This window comes from Arachis stenosperma, chromosome 2 (assembly GCF_014773155.1).
Source record: "Arachis stenosperma cultivar V10309 chromosome 2, arast.V10309.gnm1.PFL2, whole genome shotgun sequence".
Taxonomy (NCBI): Eukaryota; Viridiplantae; Streptophyta; class Magnoliopsida; order Fabales; family Fabaceae; genus Arachis; species Arachis stenosperma.
Genome location: NC_080378.1, coordinates 83,769,752 through 83,789,716, shown reverse-complemented (window position 1 = coordinate 83,789,716; position 19,965 = coordinate 83,769,752). Strand labels below are relative to the sequence as shown.

At 40.3% G+C, this 19,965-nt stretch overlaps 2 non-coding genes across 2 annotated transcripts; both read left to right on the top strand.

Annotated features, from left to right (window-relative positions):
• Window positions 1-445: 445 nt before the first annotated feature.
• LOC130964001 (small nucleolar RNA R71) lies at window positions 446-549 on the top strand. Its single transcript, XR_009080116.1, has one exon. It is a non-coding gene; the product is annotated as a small nucleolar RNA R71 (small nucleolar RNA).
• A 17,349-nt stretch (window positions 550-17,898) lies between these two features.
• Window positions 17,899-18,006, top strand: LOC130964529 (small nucleolar RNA R71). The gene has a single exon (XR_009080619.1). It is a non-coding gene; the product is annotated as a small nucleolar RNA R71 (small nucleolar RNA).
• The last annotated feature ends 1,959 nt before the right edge of the window (window positions 18,007-19,965 follow it).

The window sequence follows — 19,965 nt, the reverse complement described above, 5'->3', positions numbered from 1 at the left end:
GAGATTTGGATGATTTCTTCCTGAAGGATTATAGGTGTTTTCATAGGGTTCTCCCATGTAATTCACCTCTTCCATTGAAGGGTTCTCAAGATCATAAGCTTCTTCTTCAGATGAAGCGTCTTTAGTACTGCCTGGTGCAGCTTGCATTCCAGACAGGCTTTGAGAAATCATATTGACTTGCTGAGTCAATATTTTGTTCTGAGCCAATATGGCATTCAGAATATCAATCTCAAGAACTCCTTTCTTCTGATTCGTCCCATTGTTCACAGGATTCCTTTCAGAAGTGTACATGAATTGGTTATTTGCAACCATTTCAATAAGTTCTTGAGCTTCTGCAGGCGTCTTCTTCAGATGAAGAGATCCTCCAGCAGAGCTGTCCAATGACATCTTGGACAGTTTAGACAGACCATCATAGAAGATACCTATAATGCTCCATTCAGAAAGTATGTCAGAAGGACACTTTCTGATCAATTTTTTGTATCTTTCCCAAGCTTCATAGAGGGATTCACCTTCCTTCTGTCTGAAGGTTTGGACTTCCACTCTAAGCTTACTCAATTTTTGAGGTGGAAAAAACTTTGCCAAGAAGGCATTGACTAGCTTTTCCCAAGAGTTCAGGCTTTCTTTAGGTTGTGAGTCCAACCATATCCTAGCTCTGTCTCTTACAGCAAAAGGGAATAGCATAAGTCTGTAGACCTCAGGGTCAACCCCATTAGTCTTGACAGTTTCACAGATTTGCAAGAATTCAGCTAAAAACTGATGAGGATCTTCCAATGGAAGTCCATGGAACTTGCAATTCTGTTGCATTAGAGAAACTAATTGAGGCTTAAGCTCAAAGTTGTTTGCTCCAATGGCAGGGATAGAGATGCTTCTCCCATAGAAGTCGGAAGTAGGTGCAGTAAAGTCACCAAGCACCTTCCTTGCATTGTTGGCATTATTGTTTTGTTCGAGTGCCATGTCTTCTTCTTGTTTGAAGATTTCTGTTAGGTCCTCTACAGAGAGTTGTGCTTTAGCTTCTCTTAACTTTCGCTTCAAGGTCCTTTCAGGTTCAGGGTCAGCCTCAACAAGAATGCTTTTGTCTTTGCTCCTGCTCATATAAAAGAGAAGAGAACAAGAAAATATAGAGTTCTCTATGTCACAATAGAGAGACTCCTTGAGGTGTTAGAGGAAAAGAAGAATAGAAGGAGAGGGTAGAAGAAGAATTCGAACTTATCTAGAAAGATAGAATTCAAATTATTGATAATGGAGGAGTGTTAGTCCTTAAATAGAAGGATGTGAGAAGAGGGGAAGAATTTTTGAAATTAAAGTAAAAGATTTTAAAATAATTAAAAGAAATTTTGAAAATTTGATTGATGATTTTCGAAAACTAAAGTTGGAAAAGAAATAAAGTGATTTTTGAAAAAGATTTTTTTTGAAAGTAGAAATAAAAAAGATATGATTGAAAATTAATTTTGAAAAAGATGTGATTGAAAAGATATGATTGAAAAGATATGATGGAAAAACAATTTAAAAAGATTTGATTTTTTAAAATTAATGACTTGGCTAACAAGAAATTTAAAAGATATGATTCAGACATTAAACCTTTCTCAACAGAAAAGGCAACATACTTGAAATGTTGAATCAAATCATTAATTGTTAGCAAGTATTTTTGAAAAGTGGAAAGAAATTGATTTTGAAAATATATGATTGAAAAGATATGATTTGAAAAAGATTTAATTTTGAAAAATTATGAAAACTTCAAAAAAATTTGAATTAAAAACAAAATCTTCCCTCTTGTGCCATCCTGGCGTTAAACGCCCAGAATGGTATACATTCTGGCGTTTAACGCCCAAAATGCTACCCTTTTGGGCGTTAAACGCCCAGCCAGGTACCCTGGCTGGCGTTTAAATGCCAGTTTTCCTTCTTCACTAGGCGTTTTGAACGCGTAGCTTTTTCTGTGTAATTCCTCTGCTGTATGTTCTGAATCTTCAATTCTCTATATTATTGACTTGAAAAGACACAAATTAAAAAAAATTTGAATTTTTAATGATGAGGAATAATCAAAATGCCACTAAGATCAAATAAACAATGCATGCAAGACACCAAACTTAGAAGTTTGTATACTACTGACACTAACAAATTGAGAATGCATATGAGAAACAACAAAACACTCAAGACAAGAGAATTTAAAGATCAGAGCAAGGAAATCATCAAGAACAACTTGAAGATCAATGAAGAACATAATGCATGTAATTTTTGAAAATTAGAAGAATAAAGACATGCAATTGACACCAAACTTAAAATTAGACACTAGACTCAAACAAGAAACATAAAAATCTTTTTGGTTTTAAGATTTTATAAATTTTTTTTTGTGCTTTTTCGAAAATTATATGGAAAAGATGATAACGAGATTCAAAATTTTTAATAAGAATTCCAGGAATCATGCAATGTTAGTCTAAAGCTTTAGTCTAAAGAAATTAGACATGGCTAGCCAAGCTTCAGCAGGACATTACATTCAAGAGCTAAATTGATGAGAATCAATCAGCTTTGGTGATGATAAAAACATCACCTTGAAACTCTAGAATTCATTCTTAAAAATTCTGAAGAAAAATACCTAATCTAAGCAACAAGATGAACCGTCAGTTGTCCAAACTCGAACAATCCCCGGCAACGGTGCCAAAAACTTGGTGCGCGGAATTGTGATCATCAATGGCGCCATCAACATGGTACGCTCAATTGCAATCTCAACTCTTTATCACAACTTCGCACAACTAACCAGCAAGTGCACTGGGTCATCCAAGTAATAAACCTTACGCGAGTAAGGGTCGATCCCACGGAGATTATTGGTATGAAGCAAGCTATGGTCATCTTGTAAATCTCAGTCAGGCAGATTCAAATGGTTATGGAGGATTAATGATTAAAAGATAAATAAAACATAAAATAAGGATAGAGATACTTATGTAATTCATTGGTGAGAACTTCAGATAAGCGTATGGAGATGCTTTGTCCCTTTCGTCTCTCTGCTTTCCTACTGTCTTCATCCAATCCTTCTTACTCCTTTCCATGGCAAGCTGTATGTTGGGCATCACCATTGTCAGTGGCTACAGTCCCGTCCTCTCAGTGAAAATGTTCAACGCGCTCTGTCACAGCACGGCTATTCATCTGTCGGTTTTCGATCATGTCAGAATAGAATTCAGTGATTCTTTTGCGTCTGTCACTAACGCCCCACAATCGCGAGTTTGAAGCTCGTCACAGTCATTCAATCCTTGAATCCTACTCGGAATACCATAGACAAGGTTTAGACTTTCCGGATTCTCAAGAATGCCGCCATCAATTCTAGCTTATACCACGAAGATTCTGATTAAGGAATCCAAGAGATAAACATTCAAGCCTTGTTTGCATGTAGAACGGAAGTGGTTGTCAGGCACGCGTTCATAAGTGAGAATGATGATGAGGGTCATATAATCATCACATTCATCATGTTCTTGGGTGCGAATGAATATCTTAGAACAAGAATAAGCTGAATTGAATAGAAGAACAATAGTAATTGCATTAATACTCGAGGTACAGCAGAGCTCCACACCTTAATCTATGGTGTGTAGAAACTCCACCATTGAAAATACATAAGAACAAGGTCTAGGCATGGCCGAATGGCCAACCTCCCAAAGAGGGTTCAGTCATAAAAACATGATCAAAAGATCCCCTAATACAATAGCAAAAGGTCCTATTTGTAGAGAACTAGTAGCTTAGGGTTTACAAAGATGAGTAAATGACATAAAAATCCACTTCCGGGCCCACTTGGTGTGTGCTTGGGCTGAACATTGAAGCTTTCATATCTAGAGACTTTTCTTGGAGTTAAACGCCAGCTTTTGTACTAGTTTGGGCGTTTAACTCCCATTCTTGTGCCAGTTCCGGCGTTTAACGCCAGAATTCTTGAGCTGACTTGGATCGCCTGTTTAGGCCATCAAATCTCGAGAAAAGTATAAACTATTATACATTGCTGGAAAGCCCGGGATGTCTAATTTCCAACGCAATTGAGAGCGCACCAATTGGGTTTCTGTAGCTCCAGAAAATCCACTTCGAGTGCAGGGAGGTCAGAATCCAACAGCATCTGCAGTCCTTTTCAGCCTCTGAATCAGATTTTTGCTCAGGTCCCTTAATTTCAGCCAGAAAATACCTGAAATCACAGAAAAACACACAAACTCATAGTAAAGTCCAGAAAAGTGAATTTTAACTAAAAACTAATAAAAATATAATAAAAACTAACTAAAACATACTAAAAACATACTAAAAACAATGCCAAAAAGCATATAAATTATCCGCTCATCACTTATCTTATCTTATCTCTTGTTGAGGTCAGATTATCTTCCATGGAACCACCCTTGTCTCTATCCGCTTGGGCTGCCTTTGGATCTGGGTCGTATTCCTTGAGTTGGGCCCTTCTTTCGGCTTTTCCTGTCGCTTTGGCCGACTTCTTCGTAAAGAAGTCGGTCCGCTTGACCTAAAGAGGTCGGTCGCTTTGTTACTGAACATTCTGACTCGGTCATCTCGACCCAGGGTATGAACAGTGCCCCTGCTTGAGCTCGGTCTTCTTTTGGAGGCCGTGTTCTTTGACTTCGGTCCTTCTTTAGTGAAGCCGAACTCAAGCATTTTGTCGATTCCTTTGTAGAAGCTTTTGAATGTAGAACGTTTTTCCTCTAAAAGCACGCGCTTTTATATCGGCGCTTTGGAAACGTGCGAGGGTTTAATGCCTACATTAATTTTAACATTAATTGCCCCGTTTCCCTTTGGCTCTTTTATTTTGATTTTAAAAACCCAGAAACGGTTTCTCTCCTTCGCCCTTTTCGTAACTTCTTCGCATTTCTTCCTTCATTCTCTCGCTTTCAACTTTTCTTTGTGTTGCGGCGTTGTTTGATTTTTCTGAAGCCTCTGCCTGGGGTTTTGCAGTTCCGTGTTTCAGCCCAGCGACGTTGCTTTTGCTCGTGTCTTCTCTTTTACTTTGAGAGAGCAATTCCAGATTTCGCCTTCCCTCTTCAACTTCCTTGAAGCCTACTGCTTTTTTTCAGGTTGGTACTAACTTTCTTGCTTCTTTCACGGCTTCACTTTTAGTTTTTTGGTGAAGCTTTGATTTTGCATGTTTGAAAGTTTGAACCTTTTCGTGATCTTGCGTTTGTTTGTCGCTGTAAATGTGTTTTCCTTGGCTTTCTTTTGTGCGCTCTTTTGGCATTTCCGTCGAGGCTTTCTAGGGTTTTGTTGTTGCTTCTGATAGAGAATCTACATCTGTTCCTCGCTTTGCTTGATTGCTTTTTGTTTCTGTTTTTGAGAAAGTTCGTACCTTTAACGATTTCTATTTGGTGCGTTTTTGACATTTGGGAATGCTTTTTGCTTGGTAAACTGTGATGACTTATGCTTCTGAAAATGCTTGCTTGTTTGAAGTCTTTTTCTTGTTTGAGAAATGCTGGGGTGGGAGCTGTAGATTTTCCTAGAAACCTTGCTTGATTATTGCCTCCAAAGGATGCCCCAAGGCTTTTGGTTTGAGTCTTGGGGTTTTTCCTTTTCTGTTTGTTTCGCCTATATCGTATTGAGTTGTTTTCTCCCTTGTCCGAGATGTTTTTAGTAACCCCATCTTCTTTTCTTACTTGTAGGATTAGTTGGCCTCATGTCTTCTCGCAATAACATTGTAGAGATGTCTTCCAGAGTTCCTGAGGGCATGTCCAATTGGCTGGACTCCCTTGTCTTGTTGTGTGTTTCTGTTGTGGATGCCGAATTTTGCACAGAGCTGAGGAAGCGCCATAGGATTTGTGGTAACAGCGCCCGTGAGGGGGATTATGAGCTTGTTGCTCCTGAGGCCGATGAGAGAGTTTGTTTTCCGACTTCCGTCGAGGGGGAACGTCTCTTCTTCTACGCCTATGAATACTTTTTCAGTCAATTAAACGTTACCTTTCCCTTTACTGCTTTTGAGACCAACCTGTTGTGGTCTTGTAACATTGTCCCATCCCAGCTTCATCCAAATTCCTTGGGTTTTATTAAAATTTTTCAGCTTCTTTGTAGAGAGTTAGATGTAACACCTTCTCAGACTCTTTTCCTTTACTTGTTTGTTTCCGCCAAGCCTGGCAGTTCTTCAAAAAAGAAAGCTTCTTGGGTTTCTTTCAGGTCTGCACAGGGCCATAAAGTTTTTGCGATGTATGATGAGTCCTTTAAGGACTTCAAGAATTACTTCTTTAAAGTTCGAGCTGTTGAGGGGGCCCGCCCCTTTTTCCTTGATGAAAATGATTACCCTTCTTTTCCTTTGGAGTGGCAGAGGGATGTGAGAGTGTCCCGTTATACCTGGGAGATGCTTGATGATGTCGAGCGTGCGTTTGTTGTTGTTCTTGAGGATCTGTAGGGGAAACCACCCTATCTTAATACAAAAAGGTTTTTGAATAACCTGTCCTTGGTTCGGACTGTTTTGGGTACTTGTCTGACTTGTCTCTTATACTTATTTCTTAATTTTTCTTCCCTTTGTTGTGACCATAACTCTTTGTTGTGGCTAATTCTGTATTTGCAGAGATGTCTAAGAACAACGACTCCATGAAGGCTTTTAAAAGGGCAAAGAAGGCAACTGCTACTCTGAACATCTCAGCCAAAGTGACCAGCGAGGGATCTTCTCAGGTCCCAGTGAAGCCTCCTGTGCCGAGTTCTCTCGGGCCGAGGAAAGTAATTCCTACTCCTCGGTTTCATCAGGTCGATCCTCCACAGAATTCTGCCGTTGCTTCTGGTGTCCCTCCTTTGAAAAAGCAAAAAACATCCGAGCCTTTTAACCTGGATGCCCCGGACTTTGATGCTATTGAGTTTGTTGACCAGCAAATTGCCCCCTATGGTGGGCTTTCCATGGACGATGTGTCTCTTCTTCAGCATTTGGATTTTATCACCAAAAGTCGTGTGAAGATGGCTCATATAGGTGCGACTATTTTCCGAACAGTTCAGAGGATTCCGATTCATGCCACAAAATCCTTCATGGAGGAGGCCAAGTTAGAATTTGATCGTATCAAGGGTCTGAAGGAGGAGTTGGAGGTGAAGTTGGCAAAGGTGGAGAAGGAGCTTGAGGGTAAGAAGGTCAGTTATATTGCCTTGGCTGCTTCTTTGAAGTTGGCTGAGGACATGGCATTGAAACATAAGGATAGCTATGTCTCAGCTTATAGGGAATTGATGCATCTCCGGGCTGATTTGGAAACTGCTCGGATTAATTATGGTGAGCTTCAGGGTCACCTTGTGGGCAGCGTAACTGCCGCCTCTGAGAACCTGATGGAGCAGTTCCGAATTGTTGCTCCTGATGCCGACTTGACTCTTATCAGCCTGGACAATGTTGTGAGGGATGGTAAGATTGTCCCTGATGACCAGGATGATGATGAGGCTGATCCTCCCCCAGTGCCTTCTCTTAAGGTGTCGACCTCCTCGGTTCCTCCCGTTACGTCTAATCCGGATTGCCAGATTTTGAACCGGAATGATGGAACTGTAGATGCTGTGTCCCTTCAGACTCGCCCTCCTTCTCCCCGTACTGATGCTGCCGGGAAGGCTCCCGATCTTAGCTGATCTTCTTTCTGAATATTTGTGTAAATAGCCCGATTTGTGGGCTTTTGAACTTGTTTATTGTTCTTCTTAACTGCTGACGCTTTTAGTTGTCTGCCTGGCAACTTTTATTTTGAAAAACAAAGGTAGCTTTCTGAGGTTGATTTTGGTGGCCTCTTGAAACTTTATCGTACTATGCTTTTATTATGGTATCTGTTGAGATCTTGCTGCTTGGCCTCTTTAGATTGCTTTCGTATTTATTGTTTGCAGCTTGGATCCTTTTGAGGCCGTGACTGTGGGGGGTCCGACTTGTTTCTCGGTTTCCTTGCTTTTGTTTGTATTTTTAGCGCCTCATAACCGATTTCTTTATGTTGGTCCCCTTCTGAGTTATTTTTGTAATCCTCTTTCCCGGACCTTTGTCAGGTCTCTTTAAGGGATTACTTTATAACTTATCTTTGTAGGAGACCGACTTCGTTAGGTCGATCTCTTCTAAGTTATTTTTGTAATCCTCTTTCTTGGACCTTTATTAGGTCTCTTTCAGGGATTACTTTTACAACTTGTTTTGTAGGAGACCGACTTCGTTAGGTCGATCTCTTCTAAGTCATTTTTGTAATCCTCTTTCTTGGACCATTGTTAGGTCTCTTTCAGGAATTACTTTCACAACTTGTTTTGTAGGAGACCGACTTCGTTAGGTCGATCTCTTCTAAGTTGTTTTTGTAATCCTCTTTCTTGGACCTTTGTTAGGTCTCTTTCAGGGATTACTTTTACAACTTGTTTTGTAGGAGACCGACTTCGTTAGGTCGATCTCTTCTAAGTCGTTTTTGTAATCCTCTTTCTTGGACCTTTGTTAGGTCTCTTTCATGGATTACTTTTACAACTTGTTTTGTAGGAGACCGACTTCGTTAGGTCGATCTCTTCTAAGTTATAGCAATTCCTCTTTAATAGGGTTGGCCAGACCTCTTTCCAGGGATTTGCTGATAACTTGGGTTGACTTGGTCCGACTTTTTAGTGTCAGCCAATCTTTTTAAGTTATTATATAGCAATCCATAAGACCTCGTCAGGTTCTTTTTGGGATCACTTTCGATAACTTCTTGCATTATTCTGTGTTCATCTTTTGCCGATTTGTAGCTGGTGGTTTCTGTCCTGGTTTAATCGACCTTTAGGTGAATCGCGTTTTCACCTTTGTCGGTCAATTATTCCTATCAAGATCGTACAGTGAATCTATTTTTCACTTTCTGTTCGATTCATTGCTTTATAATCGGACGATGAATGCTTCAGATTAATGCGTCTTGAGAACTTGTAGAATATCTGAAATGTATTTTATTTAAAGAAAGTGCAAATATATACAGGCGGGAGTTTTTCATACCCTTAAGTCTCAATCTTGACGCCTCATTAAAAAAACTTTTCAGGAAAAAGAGTGCGTCTTGAGATCTTTTACCTTTCCTAGCTATAGTACCTTCTTAGGTTACAAGCGTGCCATGATCTGGGGAGTTCTCGTCCCTCGAGTTCAAACAGTCTGTAGTAGCCCTTCCCAAGTACTTCTGCGACTCGGTAGGGTCCTTTCCAGTTAGCTGTCAGCTTTCCTTCTCTGGGTCGAGTTGTTTCAATATCATTTCGGATTAAGATGAGATCATTCTCCGTGAAATCCCTTGGCACTACCTTTTGATTATACCTGGAAGCCATTCGCCGCTTTAGTGCTTCTTCTCTGATCCGAGCTCTTTCTTGGATTTCTGGAAGTAGGTCGAGCTCTTCTCTTTGGAGCTGAGAATTGGTTTGTTCATTATAGTGGACTACTCGGGGAGATCCTTCCTCGACCTCTATTGGAATCATTGCCTCCACTCCGTATGCTAGTCAGAATGGTGATTCATTTGTATTAGAATGGCGGGTTGTTCGATACGCCCATAGAACTTGTGGAAGTTCCTCGGCCCAAGCCCCCTTTACTTCTTGCAGTCTCTGTTTCAGTCCGGCCAATATGACTTTGTTGGCCGCTTCGGCTTGTCCATTGGCTTGGGGATGTTCGACGGAGGTGAACTGGTGTTTTATATTCAAGTCGGCCACTAGTTTTCTGAAGCCTGCATCTGTAAATTGGGTACCGTTGTCTGTGGTGATGGAGTATGGTACCCCGAACCTCGTAATAACGTTCCTATATAGGAATTTCCGGCTTCTTTGGGTAGTGGCGTTGGCTAGGGGTTCTGCCTCGATCCATTTTGTGAAATAGTTTACTCCTACTATGAGGAATTTTACTTGTCCCGATCCCTGTGGGAAGGGTCCGAGAAGGTCGAGTCCCCATTTTGCAAATGGCCAGGGTGAGGTCACGCTAATGAGCTTTTCTGGTGGGGCGATGTGAAAGTTGGCATGCTTCTGACATGGTGGGCATATCCTTACAAATTCTGTAGCTTCCTTTCGTAGAGTTGGCCAATAGAATCCCGCCCGGAGTACCTTTTTGGTGAGAGCTTGCGCTCCGAGGTGATTACCACAAATGCCGTTGTGCACTTCCTCCAAGACTTCCTTTGTATTGAAAGTCGGTACGCATTTTAACAAAGGTGTTGAGATCCCTCTTTTGTATAGTGTGTTGTTTATGATAGTGTAATATTGTGCCTCCCTTTTTAACCTCTTTGCCTCCTTTTCATTTGTAGGGAGTGCTTCTGTTTTGAGGTAGTTAATTATGGGGGTCATCCATCCTTGATCCTGACCTGTTATGGCTAGAATTTTTTCTTCTTCCGATATTGATGGGTTCTGCAGTATTTCCTGGATGAGGCTTCTATTATTGCCCCCTGGTTTGGTGCTGGCTAGCTTTGAGAGTACGTCAGCTCGGGCATTTTGTTCGCGGGGTATGTGGCAGATCCTATATTCCCCGAGTTGTCCGAGCTGTTCTTTGGTTTTATCCAAATATTTTTTCATGGTAGGATCTTTGGCTTGGTAGCTTCCTGTTATTTGTGAGGTAATGACTTGTGAGTCACTGTAGATGTTGAGTTTTTGAGCTCCAACCTCCCTAGCCAGCTTCAAACCAGCTAATAACGCTTCGTATTCTGCCTGGTTGTTTGAGGCCGGGAATCCAAATTTAAGGAAAAGCTCAAGTTGGGTTCCTTGGTTGCTTTCAATTATCACACCTGCACCGCTTCCGATTTTATTCGAGGAGCCGTCCACGTATATGCTCCATTCTATCGGGATTTCCGGGGTGTCTGTGAATTCTGCAATAAAGTCGGCTAGGTGTTGTGATTTAATGGTTGTCCGTGCCTCGTATTGGAGGTCAAACTCGGACAACTCAATTGCCCACTGTAGGATTCTTCCTGCTAGATCTGTTTTCTGCAATATCTCTTTTATGGGTTGGTTGGTCCGAACTTTAATGGTATGCACTTGGAAGTATGGGCGAAGTCGTCGGGATGTGAGTATCAGAGCATAGGCAAACTTCTCTATTTTCTGGTAGTTCAGCTCTGACCCCTGTAGTGCTTTACTGATGAAGTAGACGGGTTGTTGTTCTCCTTCGTCTTCTCTAATTAGTGCCGAAGCTATTGCCCGACTTCCTACTGTGAGGTATAGTATGAGTGGTTCTCCCTCTTGTGGTCGAGATAGGATAGGTGGTTGCCCCAAAAATTCTTTAAAGTCTCGAAAGGCTTGTTCACATTCCGTTGTCCACTCGAAGTTCTTTCCCTTCCTCAAGGTAGTGTAGAAGGGGAAGGATCTTATTGCTGACCCTGCTAGGAATCTAGACAAGGCCGCCAATCTCCCATTGAGTTGCTGTACCTCTTTGACGCAGGTCGGGCTTTTCATGTTGAGGATCGCCTGCCATTTATCTGGATTTGCCTCGATTCCTCTTTGTGTGAGCATAAAGCCCAAAAATTTACCTGCTTCCGCTGCGAAGGTGCATTTAGCCGGGTTAAGTCGCATGTCGTGCTTCTGTATAGTGTTGAATACTTGAACCAAGTCGGTTAGTAATGTTTCTCCATGATTCTTCCGATGTGGTCTGAAAAGACTTTATTCATAAGCCTTTGATAGGTGGCTCCCGTGTTCTTAAGGCCAAAAGGCATTACGATATAGCAATAATTTGCTTTTGGTGTGAGAAACGAGGTTTTTTCTTGATCCGGTGGATACATTAGAATCTGGTTGTAGCCTGAGTATGCGTCCATGAACGAGAGATACTTATATCCTAATGAGGTATCTACTAGAGCGTCGATGCTTGGGAGTGGATAAGGGTCTTTTGGGCAGGCTTTGTTGAGGTCGGTGTAGTCAGTGCACATTCGCCACTTCCCATTTGACTTTTTCACCAAGACGACGTTTGCTAGCCATAGTGGGTATTTAACTTCTCTTATGAACCCTGCCTCTAGTAGTGCTTGTACTTATTTTTCTACAGCCTGAGACCGTTCTGGCCCGAGTTTTCTTCGTCCTTGTTGTACCGGCCGGGATCCCGGGTAGACTGCCAGCTTGTGGCTCATTAGTTCAGGATCTATGCCTGGCATGTCGGCAGCTTTCCATGCGAAGAGATCAACATTATCTCGTAGAAACCGTATTAGTGATTCTTTTGCGCCTCCTTTCAGGATCGTGCCGATATTAGTTGTTTTCTCCGAGGTATCTCCGATCTGGACTCTTTCTATTTCTCCTTCGGGTCCTGGGCAGAGTTCTTCTCGTCTCTGATCTCTGTCGAGTTCGATTGCGTGGAACTCTCCTCTTTCACCTTGGAGATTTAGACTTTCGTTATAACAGCGACGTGCCATCTTTTGATCTGCTTTTATTGTAGCTATCCCTTCTGTAGTTAGGAATTTCATACATAGATGTGGAGTTGAAACTATTGCTCCGAGTTGATTTAACGTTGTCTGAACTATTAAGGCATTGTAGGCTGAGCTTACGTCGACCACGATATAGTCTATCTTAAGTGTTCTGGATTGGTTCCCCTTTCCAAAGGTTGTGTGTAATGATACGTATCCTAGTGGCTGTACTGGGGTATCCCCAAGTCCGAACAGGCTGTTTGGGTATGCTCTTAGCTCTTTTTCTTCTAAGCCGAGCTTGTCGAAGGCGGTTTTGAATAGAATGTCGGCGGAGCTTCCTTGGTCAATTAATGTACAGTGGAGGTTGGTGTTTGCCAATATGATTGTGATGACCATGGGGTCGTCGTGTCCTGAGATGATTCCGGATGCATCTTCTTTGGTAAACGTGATTGCTGGGATGTCTGGCATTTCTTTCTTGCCTTCGACATGGTATACTTCTTTGAGGTGTCGCTTGCGGGATGACTTGGAGATTCCTCCTCCAGCAAATCCGCCGTGTATCACGTGGATATGTCTTTCCGGTGTGCGGGGTGATCGTTCAGATCGTCCGACATCTTCATCCCTTCTTCTTTTTCTTGGTTTTTTGTCCTGATTGGCCAGGAACCGATCTAGTTTTCCTTCCCTAACTAATTTCTCTATGACGTTTTTCAAGTCAAAGCATTCATTGGTGGAATGTCCTCGGACTCGATGATACTCACAGTATTCGTTCCGATTTCCTCCTCCCCTTTTGCCTTTAAGTGGCCGAGCTGGGGGTATTTTTTCTGTATGGCAGACTTCTTTGTAAATATCTACCAAGGATACCCTAAGAGGGGTGTAGTTATGATATTTTTTTATTTTCTCTCCGGAGCGATCTTCTTTTTTCTTGGATTCTTTATCTTTATCTCGGTAGGCAGAACCAAACCTCGAGGCTTCCCCAAGTCGAGAATTCTCCTCCATGTTGATGTACTTCTGCGCCCGTTCATGTACTTTGTCTAGGGATGCTGGGGATTTCTTTGATATAGATTGGCTAAATGGTCCTTCTCGTAGGCCGTTTATGAGGCCCATGATGGCAGCTTCTGTTGGTAGACTTTGTATGTCCATGCATGTATTATTGAATCTTTCCATGTAGTTACGAAGACTCTCCCGATCTCCTTGCTTGATTCCTAGTAGGATGGGTGCATGTTTGGCTTTGTCCTTTTGTATGGAAAATCTGGCCAGGAACTTTTTGGCCAGGTCGTCGAAACTTGAGATGGATTTTGGAGGTAGGTTGTCGAACCACCTAATGGCTGTCTTGGTAAGAGTTGTTGGAAAGGCTTTGCAGCGAACTGCATCTGAAGCGTCAGTGAGTTACATTCTACTTCTGAAGTTGCTGAGATGGTGGTTGGGGTCCGAGGTGCTGTCATACAGAGTCATATTTAGAAGCTTGAAATCTTTTGGAATTTTGGTTTTCATAATTTCCCTGGTGAATGGATCTTGGTCTTTGTGCGAGCTATCCTCTGGGGTGGATCGAGTAGCTTTAGTTTTGAGATCGGCTTCGAGTTTCATAAGTTTATCTTCTAGTTCTCGGCGCCGCCTTATCTCCCGATGTAGATCTTTTTCTTTTTCGCGTTGATATTGGGCTTCTTTCTCAAGTTGCTTTAATCGATCTTGAAGTGCCTCTATTATTCCTGGATTTGATGAATTTTTGTCTCCGTTGGGTTCCAGAGTGTCTTTGAGTATAGTATCCGCGTTTTTATGCGGCGTTCTATCTTCCAAACCTGAATCGTGGTCGTTGTCATGGTCATCCGCCATGTTTGATGGGATGACTTCCAGGTCCCCGGCAACGGCGCCAATGTTCCGTGGGTTACCTGAAACTTGTAGGTCGATCTCGGTCGAGATCTTCTGGGTTGGTCGGAGCCGAAGTGTCCGGCAGGCGTATAGCAGCCGGAGCTGGTGTGTCCGACTTGTGGAACTGAGAGTGCTGCTGATCCTTCGTCACCGAAAGGTGGGGGGTACCTGCAAGGGACTCCGATGCTTAAGTTAGCAAGGGTATTAAGCAGGTATTGAGTAGAATCAGAGTATGAGTTATACCTGGGTGCTCCAGTGTATTTATAGTAGTGAGATGTGACCTTCTGTGGATAAGATAAGTTAGTTATCTTATCTTATCTTATCTCTTATTGAGGTCAGCTTATCTTCCATGGAACCGCGCTTGTCTCTATCGGCTTGGGCTGCCTTTGGATCTGGGTCATATTCCTTGAGTTGGGCCCTTCTTTGGGCTTTTTCTGTCGCTTTGGCCGACTTCTTCGTAAAGAAGTCGGTCCACTTGACCTAAAGAGGTCGGTCGCTTTGTTACTGAACATTCTGACTCGGTCATCTCGACCCAGGGTATGAACAGTGAGCCTCTCCAATTGTTCTATTACAACTATCGATTCTTCCTTTTTCACCGTATTCTCTGATATCTTCTTCATGCTTTGCTCTTCCTTAGGTTTTTCACATGAGGCTACGGGGAGAATTTGAGTATTCAAACATTAGTGGGCTAAAGCGTGCACCACCTTGGTCAAATTGGTCACAAACTCAAATGTGTCCCACTTCATGGCTTCTTGTCCTTGAAGTAACAAAGTGAGAGAATCATCTATTGGGGCTTGGGGTGAGTATGAAGGTTCATTGTTTTGGAGCGAGGATTCATGGTAAGAAGGTGGTTCCTCTTGGTAAAATTGTGGTGGTGTGCATTGAGGTGGTTCTTGGTGGTAATCTTGATAGGTTGGTGGTGGTTCTAAAGGTTCTTGCTCATAATGGTCATAAGAGTATGGTATGGATGATTGGTGATATGGTGGAGATGGATCATAGGAAGGTGCTTGATGTGGGAAGGCTTGTGAGTATGGTTGAGGTTCATGTTGAGGATAAGATTTATAGGCATATGGTGGTGGTTGATTGTCACGAAGAAATTCTCCATAGCCATTGAATTGACATGCATTAGAATGGGAATTATACCTATAAGTATCCGGAGGTTGTTGCCAATAGGAGTGATCAATTCCTTGAGGCTCCTCCCATCTTTGTTGGTTCCATCCATAATGAGTGTCATCATTGAAGTTCGCATTTCCTATAACACAATTAAAACCAAACTCATAGCCAAAGTGAGAATTCATTATGGGAAAACAAAATAAAACTAACAAAAACTAGAAAACAAGCAAAAGACAAGCCTATTTACACTATTCACATATGTATAATAACCAATAACATAACACCATTGCAAATCCCCGGCAACGGCGCCATTTTGATGATTGGATTTTTGACGGTTTAGAATTTCACTAATGAAATCTCGTTGTAAAGTATAGTCTCTAAACCAACAATAATCTTTTCATACAAAAATTTGTTTGTCACAAGTACAATACCCCTAAAATCTATAAACCGAAGTATTTAAACCTCGAGTCGTCTCTCAAAGGACTTGCAGGGTAGTGTTCTTGTTATTGGTTATGGACTTGTTTATTTTGGGGTTTTAGATGAGAGATATGAATAGTAAATGGTACGAAAACTTTATTAAAAAAACGGTCTTGGCAAGGTTTGGTTGTCAAGGGTCTTTATCATTATCACTAGCCACAAGTAAGGTAATTGCAAGGATTAATCCCACTTAGTCATCCTTAAATCAATTGGCAAAGGAAAGTCAAGTGAGTTATATCAATCCTAGTCCATAAATCCTAGCTTCAGTAAAGGCTAGAGTTAATGGCTATCAACTATCAATCACTTGGACATTAGTAATTCAAGAAATCCTAAGTTACCTTCTCAAGCCAAGAACATAAAATTCTATTCTAACATTCTCCCAAGCATTTAATCAAACACTTGGAAGGCACAAAAGGAAAGTATACTAAATCACAACAAGAATGAATTCTAACGACAATTGAATACAAAAAATTAACAACAACAATCAAGGAAATCACAATTATCATGAATCACCTCAAATTGCATTATTGAAAGAGAAATAAAGGAACAACGATTTATCCAAAACAAAATGAAGAATTACAATTATCAAAGCAGATAACTAGAAAGAGGAAGAGGAGCAGAGTAAGAATTGATAAAGGAGAAGTGAATCAAAACATGAATTAAACCTAGATCTAAGAAGAGAGATTAACCTAAACCTAATCCTAATTCTAGAGAGAAGTGAGAGCTTCTCTCTCTAAAACTAACTAATCCTAATCCTCATGAGTGTGTATGAAACATCACATGCCTTCCCCTTCAATCCTTGGCTCTTATATGCAGTTTGGCGCCAAAGTTGGTTGCAGAGACCCTCCAAAATCACCAGGCACGTGTTGCTTTAATGAGATCACGTGTGGACTGCGACGCGTGCGCGCACAGTACGCGTGCGCGTCCTTAGCCGATTCCGCAATGTGCACGCGAGCGCCTTGTGCGCGCGAGCACCTTGTGCGCGTGCGCGTGCTTGGCTGATTTCACTTCTTTGGCTTTTTATGCTTCTCTCCACTTGTATGCTTCCTTCCTTGCTCCTTTGATCCATGCCTAGCCTATTTCAATCCTGAAATTACTAGCAGACACATCAAGGCATCTTATGGAATTAAAGAGGAATTAGAATTCATCAAAATAAGGCTTAAAAGGCATGTTTTTACACTTAAGCACAAATACGGGAGAGATTACAAAACCATGCTAATTCATAGGCTGAATGTGACAAAAGGTTGATAAAATGCTTTAAATTCAATACAAGATGAATCCTAAAAATGGGGTTTATCAATGGCAGAAGGAAGTTTAATGGAATCTCTATGGTCTCTATATGAGCCTCCAATTCCTTTAGGTCCTCAATAGGGAACTCCTTTCTGTCTGGAGGACGTCCCATGAGGTCTTCCTCATTGGGATTCACGTCCTTCCCTTCCTCTTTGGATTCGGAAATTTTGATTATATCAATGGCCTTGCACTCTCTTTTTGGATTCTCTTCTATATTGCTTGGGAGAGTACTAGGAGCAGTTTCAGTAATTTTCTTACTCAGCTGACCCACTTGTGCCTCCAAGTTTCTAATGGAGGACCTTGTTTCATTCATGAAACTTAAAGTGGCCTTAGATAGATCGGAGACTATGTTTGCTAAGCTAGAGGGGCTCTGCTAAGAATTCTCTGTCTGTTGCTGAGAAGATGATGGAAAAGGCTTGCTATTGCTAAACCTGTTTCTTCCACCATTATTAAAGCCTTATTGGGGCTTTTGCTGATCCTTCCATGAGAAATTTGGATGATTTCTCCATGAGGGATTATAGGAGTTTCCATAGGCTTCACCCATGTAATTCACCTCTGCCATTGCAGGGTTCTCAAGATCATAAGCTTCTTCTTCAGAAGATGCCTCTTTAGTACTGTTGGATGCATTTTGCAATCTATTCAGACTCTAAGAAATTATGTTGACTTGCTGGGTCAACATTTTGTTCTGAGCCAATATGGCATTCAAAGCATCAATTTCAAGAACTCCCTTCTTCTGAGGCGTCCCATTACTCACAGGATTCCTCTCAGAGGTATACATGAATTGGTTATTTGTAACCATGTCAATGAGTTCTTGAGCTTCTGCAGGTGTTTTCATTAGGTGAATAGATCCACCTGCAGAATGGTCCAGTGACATCTTGGAAAACTCAGATAGACCATCATAGAATATATCCAAAATGGTCCACTCTGAAAGCATGTCAGAAGGATACTTTTTGGTCAACTACTTGTATCTTTCCCAAGCTTCATAGAGGGATTCACCATCTTTTTGCCTGAAGGTCTGAACTTCCACTCTTAGCTTGCTCAGGTTTTGAGGAGGAAAGAACTTGACCAAGAAGGCTGTGACCAGCTTATTCCAAGAGTCCAGGCTATCTTTAGGTTGTGAGTCCAACCATGTTCTAGCTCTGTCTCTTACAGCAAAAGGGAAAAGCATGAGCCTGTAGACCTCAGGATCTACTCCATTAGTCTTAACAGTGTCACATATCTGCAATAACTCAGTTAAAAACTGATAGGGATCTTCTGATGGAAGTCCATGAAACTTGCAGTTCTGTTGCATTAGAGCAACTAGTTGAGGCTTCAGCTCAAAATTGTTTGCTCCAATGGCAGGGATTGAGATGCTTCTTCCATAAAAATTGGAAGTAGGTGTAGTATAATCACCAAGCATCCTCCTTGCATTATTGTTGTTGTCATTATTTTTGGCTACCATCTCCTCTTCTTTTTCGAAAATTTCTGTACGATTTTCTCTGGATTGTTGTATTTTAGCTTCTCTTAGTTTCTTCTTTAGAGTCCTTTCAGGTTCAGGATCTGCTTCAACAAGAATGTTCTTGTCCTTGCTCCTGCTCACATGAAAAAGAAAAAGACAGAAAAGGAAGAGGAATCCTCTATGTCACAGTATAGAGATTCTTATGTGAGTAGAAGAGAAGAAGAATAAGAATGAGGAAAGAAAGAGAAAAATTCGAACACAGAGAAGAAGAGAGGGTTCGAATTTTAAGATGAAGAGAAGTGTTAGTAAATGAATAAATAAATAGAAAGAGATGACAGAGGGGAGTTTTCAAAAATAATTAAAAGGAAAAGGAAAATAATTTTGTTTTTAGTTTAATTTTAAGTTAGAATTCGAAAATTAAGAGAAGAAATAGAATTAAAATTAAAGTTTAAAACAATTAGTTAATTAAAAAGAATTTTGAAAAAGGGTGAGGAATTTTCGAAAATTAGAGAGAGGAAAGTAGTTAGGTGGTTTTGAAAAAGATAAGAAATAGTAAAACAAACAAAAAGTCAATTAGTTAGTTGAAAAAGATTTGAAAATCAATTTTGAAAAGATAAGGAGTTAGAAAAGATTTTTGAAATTGATTTCGAAAAAAATATGATTGAAAAGATATGATTGAAATTTTTTTTGAAAAATATTTGAAAAGGAAATTAAAAAGATTTGATTTTTAAAATTAAAATTGATTACTTGACTAACAAGAAACTAAAAGATATGATTCTCGAATTTAAAGATTGAACCTTTCTTAACAAGAAAGTAACAAACTTCAAATTTTTGAATCAATCACATTAATTGTTAGTAAAGTTTTCAAAAATTATGAAATAAAATTAAGAAAAAGATTTTGAAAATCAATTTTTAAAATTTTCGAAAAATAATAAGAAAAATGAAAAAGAATTTATTTTTGAAAAAGATTTTGAAAAGATAGGATTTTTAAAATTGAAATCTTGACTTGATTAACAAGAAACAACTTATTTTAAAAATTTTTTGACTAAGTCAACCCAAAGATTTCGAAATTTAAGAGTAAAATAAAGAAAAGATATTTTTTATTTTTTTGAATTTTTAATGAAGAGAGAGAAAAATAACTAAATGACTCAAGACATAAAAATTATGAATCAAAACAACTAATGCATGCAAGAACACTATGAATGTCAAGATGAACACCAAGAACACTTTGAAGATCATGATGAACATCAAGATTTATTTTTTTGAAAAATTTTCAAGAGAGGAAAAACATGCAAGACACCAAACTTAGAAATTTTTTCATGCTTAGACACTATGAATGCAAAAATGCATATGAAAAACAATAAAAGACACAAAACAAGAAAATATGAAGATCAAACAAGAAGACTTACCAAGAACAACTTGAAGATCATGAAGAACACCATGCATGAATTTTTCGAAAAAATGCATAAATTTTAAAAACATGCAATTGACACCAAACTTAAAAATTGACACTAGACTCAAACAAGAAACACAAAATATTTTTGGTTTTCATGATTT